Here is an 8,555-nt window from a genome sequence, read left to right as displayed (position 1 = left end):
GTCAACAGATTTTTTTTCAGTCAGTGTTTCCTTTAATGCTATGACTGTATACTGTGAGATTAAACAGGAAATCTCTCTATTCAGTCCATTATATGAATTTATATTGATTATTAATTGTTGTCTTCTAGAAATTTCAAAATTTTGAGAAATGCAGTGTACTTGATTATCGCAATGTCTTTCAGATGTTTAAGGAACAGCTTTGCTCATTACATATTTCATAATGGGCAGTATAGTATAATAATTGTACCTCTATATCTTCATGATCATTATAATTGTATTTCTATATCATTATTGTCATAAATTGACAGGCAAGTTGCACACAGTCAAAAGTATATCTGATTTACCGGTGACCACATACAACCTGGTCTTTACTCTACGATAGTTAATACACTAAGACTCCCTAACGTTTTCTTATTTGGTCAGTTTTTCAGAAGTTTCAACAAGCTATAACACTGCAATGCCTTTGACCCCAATTGCCTAATTTGTTATTTCACAGAGAATGTTGACTACTTTTATATTTAATAGTTTTATTGAAGTTTATAACTGACGCTATAGCCTTTCCAGCCACCTTAATCTATATTAGTAATACCGGTAAGGTGAAAATAGAAGAAACTATTAGAGCAATAACACAATTTTTCTTCAGACTGCCTTAGTAAAAAGCGTTGGTTATTTGGCCAAGCATTTTGGTATGCATTTAGATAATCCAAATCCGCCAGAAAGTTCCAAAAATTATAGGCAGATTTAGGGATTTAATTGTCTTGACATTATGCAAATTCTCTAGATAATTGAAACATACTATACGAATCAATCATGGATTAGTTTCACAGGGCTTTTCATCCTGTACTCCCTATTTGTATAAAATCATTACGATGAGTTAAGTACACAGACAATAAATAATCATGTCGCTTTCTTTGTACTGAGCAAAATGTTCGTTCAAGTTATAAAATGATCATCTTTCGGTACGAACTACTTGAAGTAATAAACTACATAAACAAGTAGAGTCTCTTTATGTAACTTGGCCTTTTACTTTGTAAAATGTATTAGACTTTAAAGATACTTTTTTTTTGACCTTTTAAATATTTAAGGTGAAGAAGAAATAATTCATGTTGCAATTAGAAAAAGGAAGTGACATAGTTGACTTTTGGACTAATGCAAATAAGAACTTTTTATTGCTGTAAGATATATTTGAAAACATTATATTGCCTAAACTAAAAACACAAAAATGATCTTACGTAGTCATTACAATGTCAGCTTATCTCTTAAATAAATTCCGTAAATAGATACCAGCAACAGGTTTGTATAGCATTTTGGTAAATTAGCTGTCTTATTCACAACTTCATTAAACTTGCGGTATGTAATTTCCATGACAATACTAAAATTTACAATGAAGAAATAGTTCTAATGATCTCCTTTGTTTTTTAACATTATATATAGTCATTTATAGGTCAAAGAAAGGGAAAAGTAAAGTGGTTGGAGGGGCACATTGCAGTTATGTAAAATGAGAATCGTAAATGATATGATGCATTTCCTACACACAAAAAAGACATTAAATAATCAAATAATCAAATTGCTTGAATAAAATGTCAATTTGCTCAATATATTTTCAAGAAATCTATTAACAGCAACGATTTTGTTCCCATTACTGAGTTTTACATTTATTCAAGTTATGCACTGTCTCACCTCTTCCTCTAAAAGGTTACTAGTCATTTTTTGTCATTCTGGGACCCGAAAGAATTACAGAGTGAAAACATAAACTACTTTTTGTGTACATTAAATATAATTTTAGTTGAAATGCAGTGAAAAGTGAAACACAGTGGCAGCCATTCTTTATTTACGTAAATTAGGAATATTTCTTGGGCGATAAAATATGTTCAAAAATATTGCCTGGACAAAAAATAAGATAAATGCATACATTATTTGAACATTATGTCGAGATTTTCTCAATTAAAAATGCATATTTCTTTAATCAGTGAATGTATTGCACCCATTATCCGTTTATATCTATACAAATTAGGTAATGTTATACCTCTTAGATTGTATTGGACTTTAGTATGTCATTCTAGGACCTCTCTAAAATACACAGAGAAAAATATTTCTATTGCTGTTAGAAGTAGCTTAAAGTAGTTATTAATTAGGGATATAAAAAGAAAAGCGAAGTGTTGTGGCGGCCATATTGAATTTATGCAAATGAGGAATATTTCTGTGATGACAAAATATTTCAACATTTCCTAAACCAAAAACAGGGCAAATAAGCCAAAAACCTGTATATATCATGTTTAGCCAAATATTTTTAGTAGAAACATTCTATCAGCTTGTAACTATAATCTTATTAAATTTATGTAAATTAGGCATTGTTTACATTTCTAGATTGTACTAGGCTTTTAGTATGCCATTGTGGGACTTCTCTGAAATACAGAGTGAATAAATTATTCTATTGCTGTCAGAAGTAGCTTAAAAATAGTTATTAATAGGAAAAATACAAAGAAAAGTGAAGGTTGTGGCTGCCATATTGGATTTATGCAAATGAGGAATGCTTCTATGATGACAAAATATTTCCATCAACATTATTTTACTAACAACAAGGCAAATAAGCCAAAAACCTGCATAACATATCATGTTAAGCCAAATATTTTTAGCAGAAACATTCTATTAGCACCCAAGTTTGTGACCATAATCTTTTTACATCTATGCAAATTAGGCACTTTTTACAATTCTAGACTGTGTTAGGCTTTAAGTATGTTATTCAAAGACTTCTATAAAATACAAAGTGAAAAAAGTTATTCTATTGCTGTCAGTAGTAGCTTAAAAAAGTTATTAATTAGAGAAAAAAAAAGAAAAGTGAAGTGTTTTGGCGGCCATATTGAATATATGCAAATGAGAAATTATTCTATGAAGACAAAATATTTCGATCAACATTACCTAGACCAAAACGAGGCAAATAAGCCAAAAAACCTGCATTAAATATCATGTTTAGCTATATATTTTAAGTAGAAACCTTCTATCAGCGACAATTTTGTACCCATAAGCCCCCTTACATTTATGCACCTAAGGAACTGTTGCTCCTATTGGAATTTAATATTCTTTTAGTATGTTATTTGTAGGAAATTCCCAAAATGCACGGTAAAGAAATAATTTCTGTTGAAATAAGGCATACGTTGACCCTTTTTTGGCTTAGATTGACTGGACTAAAATCTTTTGCGTAGCCGAAGAACTCAGCGTGACGGAAACCTATTGTTTTTACTGACGACGAGCGAATACAACTAGCTCCGACTGTGACCACAACTCAGCTTCCGACTGAGGCCCAGAGTTCGTGATACGTCTGTTAAGACTTCTAAGTGGTCCCCGACTTCAAAGTGGTCTCCGTAGTTGTAATTGAACTAATTTTTTACGCAGTCCAGGGATTTTTTCATTCATATATTTGCATAAAGTTGTTGAACTTTGTAACATTGCAAACACTTTTCTGTTATTTTGGTCCTTTTTGATATATGCGCTCACTTTTATTACTTTTTCAAAATTCCGATGTATTTTACCATGCGAAACAGCCAAAACTGCACGTCATATTTTTTCACCTGGTTAGGGTGTCTCATATTAGCATCATGGGAGTTTGCGCTGCACACGGCGGCCATCTTGTTACATGGAGCCATTACCGGCGACCTACCGATCACTGTACGAATCTCCATGGTTAAACCCCATCAGCATCTGAGTGAGTACCACCTCAAACAGTCATATAGTTTCAATCTTGTTTCTCGAAGTTACATTTCATGCGAGTACTGATTGCCCGGCGTTACACGGCCTGGTGGAGGCCGTGTAAGACCTGTACGCAGGGCTAAATGATGGCCCTGCGTTAGCTCTGCATGGCAGGGCTGTGTGTTACCGGCGTTATATGGCCTCCCACCACGCTGTATAACGCCGGTAACATACAGCCCTGCCATGCAGAGCTAGCCCTGCGTTAGCTCTGCATGGCAGGGACGGCTGGGCTGTGTGTTACCGGCCACCGTCCCTCCATCGGGGAGGTTTACCGGCGTTATACGGCCTCCCACACACATACACTGATCGCTTATGGTTGGGGCCGTATAACGCTGGTAACACACAGCCAAGCCATGCAGAGACAGCCCTGCGTACATGTTCTGGGACATATAACGCAGAGGCTCATCATAAAGTGAGTGAGCTCATATTAAGCTGCCGTACCTCTCTTTGCCACTTAGATTAGTTTTACCTGTCCGGGTTTATTTTTCGGAAAAGTGTTTTAAACACAATTTGTTAGGAATTTCCGTATAGAAATATACTCCAACACCATAACCTAGCCCACTTAGCTCCAGGGCTGTATTGTGCACGCATAGGAAAGCAAATTTAGCTGCACAGAGTAGCCCATGGGCCGCAGCCGGCTTTTTTGGTCGTTTTGATTTTTAGCTACTATAGACTGTACCATAGTCTATAGAAGCTATTGGGATGGGTATCCGTCCGTCGTCAGTCTGTATGTATGTATGTGTGTCCGTTTGTGAGGCGTCTGTCCACTCAAATATCTTGAGAACCGCAGTACTTTCTGATTTGATATTTGTTGCGTAGATGCAACATATGATTCTGAGGAAACTAGTTTAGTTAGTTTTTTGATATTGTTGAAAATATGCAAATTAGCACCAAACAGGTTTTTTGGTAAAATATCTTCTTCTTCATAACCACTGGTCAGACAGCTTTGTTATTTGGTATACAGGTCCCCAGGGATAACCCAACTTAGATTTGTTCAAGTTGTGATGAAATATGCAAATCTGTATTTTTAAGGAATTTTTCCGTCATTTTTGGTCAAAACTTTATTTATCACAGTCTGCTAAAAGACTTTATTTCATTAGAACACTCGTCTGACAGCTTTGATATCTGGTATACAGGTTCCTACATATGAACTTAATATGATATATTGAATATATAATGAAATCTGCAATTTTGTATTATTGGTGCAATTTTTGCCATTTATGGTCAAAAAATGTGTTTCTCAAAAACTACTCGTCTGATGCCTTTGATATTCAGTATACAGGTTCCTAGGGGTTGTCTTAGTGTGATATATTGAATTGAAATGAAATGAATTCCTTTTTGCCGTGGATTATATCTATTCATTAAGGCACCTTCTTCACACATTCTATTACAGCACCTGTACAACGTGCATGAACACAAAAAGTTTTAACGACTATAAATAACCTGTTCCCATGCAGGACTTGCACATGAATTTGCACATAGTTATAATTGGCAAAAGTGTTGTCTAACAGCTAAATTCAGGCCCTGACACCTTTTGGGCACCCCTAAATATAATGGTACAGTCCGCTAGGTACTTCAGTGGCAGCACACTTGACAAAGCCCCAGAGAATTAAATTTTCAACAATAACAATACTTTTTATACATTACATGGTTTGTGTCAATAAACCAGTCAAGGGATATATCATCATGCTTCAGGGAGTAGAACAACAGACTGACATAGCTACACTACATAACACAAGATTTCTGAAACAATAGCCGAAGGTTTAGCTTACACATCTTTAATTACAGTATATAATGTTTTCTGATGTAACTTCCGTATTAAAGGGATATAGTCGTCAGACCCAAGCCTGTGCGAGTTTCTTGTTTACAATCAATGTATTTCATGCACGATATCAAGATGCACCTCATCATCATAGCTGCAACATTTAAATTATACAATGATAGATTATGACTGCAGACATGTTTTAACTTTCATCAATCACCATTGTGTCTTGGATACATTGTTGCCATGGGTGGTATGGGTCCCATATGATCTTTGAGCGCAGTTCCGACGACTATATCCCTTGAAGTTAAATGATTATTTTAGCCAAGAAAAAAATGATGTGGATAGACAGTTTTAATTTACATATTTTTCGCAATTGTATTGTAACAAACACCTGAACAACAGGAAATAATGACATTTTTCATCATGTCTTTTTTATTAGATTGCACAATGGGTGGTTAACGTGGTGTCAGTTTATGAAGTAAGGTACAGTTCCAATTGATGATGGATGTCCTGAGCAACAAAGTGAAGATGAAAGAATGTAAAGGAAAATGAGGGCAACTTCATACATTAGCTCTACCAAGTTTGTTTAATATTATGATATTGTGAATAAATGGATCATTGCAGTTATTAGTCTCCATGGACACCGTCCGGGGGACTTATAGGTTTGGTCATGTCCTAGTCTGGCATCCGTCCGTTCACGCAGATATCTCAGACATGCCCTGGTCAATTTCTTTCAAACTTTGTACAAGGATAGTACACTACCCCATACATATGCATGTCGATTTGTTTCACAGTGCAATCAAATTTGGCCGTGTTGGAGGACTTTGTAGTTCACACCTCCATAGACTCCAATGCATAAGTCAGTTCTCCATAGACTCCAATGTATAAGGCAAAGAAAAATAAAAATTTAGTTTCTCATCGTATTCATATTGCAAAAAGGATGCAGTGATACAGTTTTTAGTCCCCACGGATGAAGTCCAGGGGGCTTATAGATTGGGTCATGTCCGTCCGTTCGTCCATCTGTTCGTCCATAATTTCACGCAGATATCTCAGATATTTTGACATGTCACGTGACCTTTGACCTCAAATATACATATTTGTCCATAACTCAGTAACCACAAGTGCTACACCCTTCATATATGGTATGATGGGACACCTTATGACGCCACATATTGTACCTCATTAATTATGCACATATCTAATTTTGGGCAAGCGAATAGAGCTAGAGGTCTAATTTTTGGCATATAGGGATTAATTAGCAATACAATTTTTTTTTCAAAATGTCACGTGACCTCGATGACCTTTGACCTTGATTATACATATATATATGCATAACTCAGTAACCACAAGTTCTATGCCCTCCAATTTTGATAGGATATTTAGTTCCAGAGACCAGCTCTGGAACTGTTAGTTTTTGCTCACTTTCCTTCTTTCTTTCTTTCTTTCTTTCTTTCTTTCTTTCTTTCTTTCTTTCTCTATTTCTGGTATTACTATCATAGAACATGCTATACACAAATTTTACCTTAATTACCCAGAATGCATTGCGACACGCTTATGACGTCATTGCTCAGCTCGGACGGGTTTTACGGGCATTTCTTGTGTGTTTATTTATTTATTTTTTATTCTGCATTGCTCGACTATCATATTGCGTTCAGCTATTAATAATTCTAGCTTTCTTACGCTTTGTTTTTTGGTTTTTGTTGTTGCTTTTTGATTTTATTTTTCTCTAAATACTCGCCGTACGTGGCTATACTGTTTCGCCCGAATGCTCATGGGTTGAATGGCAACAATGGCGCCGGATACGATCGCTTCGCTCGCATAGAGAGAGAAAAGTAGGCCTTCCGCAAGTTTACAAGCGCGGCTTGGCACATCGTGTACCTAGGCGAGGTGGGTGTGCTCGAAAACGAAGATCAATGCCAAATTTAGATTCAAAATCGGCTGTTTTGGCGGAGAAACTGCCCGCAGTATTTCTGAGGAGCCACCAGCGGTTTTTCTTATATCAGTCTGCGAGGCCGTTTAACGCCGGTAACACACAGCCCTGCCATGCAGAGCTAGGCATTCATAGTGAACTGTCTGTCACCGCCCGGGGTCACTGCACTGTAAAGCAGCTCAACTTTCCAAGATCAAACGGTCAGTATCTTGTGAAAACAGCGACATTGCAATGAAAATTGTTTTAGTCTGTGCTTTTAATCAAATGAAAACGCATGTGGCCTCGGTTTTCAATTTCAACGGCCTAGGTCCGATGTTTCCTCTCATCTGATCATCGTCGTAAACCACGCGCCTCTTTACGACAACAACTCAGCGCTACATTGTACCCGTCAAGCGATTGATTTTTGCGTAGGTCAGCGGAGCAAAATTATTGCTCTGGCTCTCGAGAATGTCGTCTGATATACATTTCCGTGCGTTGTCGCCCCCGTATGTATCTGTTGCGTTTTTACCGTACATGTAGGCATTTGTAATCTGTGGACTGCCTTGCTTTTAGTTGTATTATGGTGTTTACTGCTAGCAGCCCTAACTATAGGTACGTGCTTGAATATTAAAATCCAAAGCACTCTTTCATTCTGCACCTATCTTTGTCACACATTCTCTTGTTTCTTCCGCTGCTCTGGTCTCTGGAACTTCGCTTTTGCTTGCAAATGCTTTCTAGTAGACCTTAAGATGTCACATCTTGTACCTCATTTATTATGCACATATGTATTTCATGGCTGGCCAATACAGCTAGAGGTCTGATTTTTTTCCCGATTTAGAACCATAACTTAGACATGCCTCATGTGTTTCAAATTGGAAACAACAACATAGACCTATGTGCCCATAGATCTCAACATATACACTCCAGTGATACTTCTTAATGACCACATTTCCCTGCCCCATCAAGACTAATACTCCTATTACAAGTGGGGACTATGTCATTGTCAATGACTTGTTTTTTTGGAATACATAGTGAGACACTGGTGAATCGATAGTGCTTTGATCCTAGTCATGTGATCTGGGTCCCCGGTAAACCTGTTTGTTGATTGAATGATTCGTCTTAACGGTGTTTCGG

Source organism: Ptychodera flava, unplaced genomic scaffold (assembly GCF_041260155.1).
Source record: "Ptychodera flava strain L36383 unplaced genomic scaffold, AS_Pfla_20210202 Scaffold_77__1_contigs__length_564769_pilon, whole genome shotgun sequence".
NCBI classification, from domain to species: domain Eukaryota; kingdom Metazoa; phylum Hemichordata; class Enteropneusta; family Ptychoderidae; genus Ptychodera; species Ptychodera flava.
Note: the sequence above shows the minus strand (reverse complement) of the source record.